The sequence below is a fragment of the Sinocyclocheilus rhinocerous genome, unplaced genomic scaffold, assembly GCF_001515625.1.
Source record: "Sinocyclocheilus rhinocerous isolate Xijiao unplaced genomic scaffold, SAMN03320098_v1.1 scaffold1132, whole genome shotgun sequence".
NCBI classification, from domain to species: domain Eukaryota; kingdom Metazoa; phylum Chordata; class Actinopteri; order Cypriniformes; family Cyprinidae; genus Sinocyclocheilus; species Sinocyclocheilus rhinocerous.
Window position 1 is genome coordinate 58,220 of NW_015639512.1, and position 838 is coordinate 59,057.

Consider the following 838-nt stretch of genomic DNA (forward strand, 5'->3'; position numbering starts at 1 on the left):
TATCATTTATATAATTTCTTTTCTGAATTAAGTTTTTGGAACGAATCGTTTGAGTGAATTATTCAATGACTTATAAAGTCACTTGTCGCCACCTACTGGAGTAATGATATAACCTGCAAAAAAGGTAATCGGAAATCCCTAGAAAAGTCAGTCTGGAAACAATGACAAACTGAGTATGCTAATCAACTTCGAGGACCAGTGTTATAACTTTAGCTATTTACAGCTGTAATAGACCATCGGCATGCTATGTGAGTGTATCTGACTCATTAAGGGACCAAACTGAGGGACTGGCCTCATGCATGGTTTTACGGCTAAGCTGAGACATCTGCTTGGATTAAACCTTTTCCATCTGCTGTCCTCCAGTCCACTGCCGAGCTGCTAGGTTACTAAAACACATCTGTGCCAATCTGGTGGAGGAAACATGTCAACTTATATGAATAAATTTTCAAAAAATATATAGCCCCACACATTTGGAATTTTCATTTACTTCGTTTAAACCCGTAAACATGGAAATTTAACATTATTTCTAGGCCACTAATCAAATAAGCAAATTTGTGGCAATCAGCATGTGAGCTCTTTGAACAAAAGGTCAGATTTCCTCGCTTGCACTGAAGCTTATGACTTCTGAAAGATCCTCAAATCATGCTGGAAAATATGATCATGAGGTTTTTAAAGGGGTCATATGATGTTACTAAAAAGAAAGTGAAAGTGAAAGTGAAGTGACATGTGGCCAAGTATGGTGACCCATACTTGGAATTAGTGCTTTGAATTTATCCCATCCAAAGTGCACACACACAGCAGTGAACACACACACACACCGTGAACACACACACGGAGC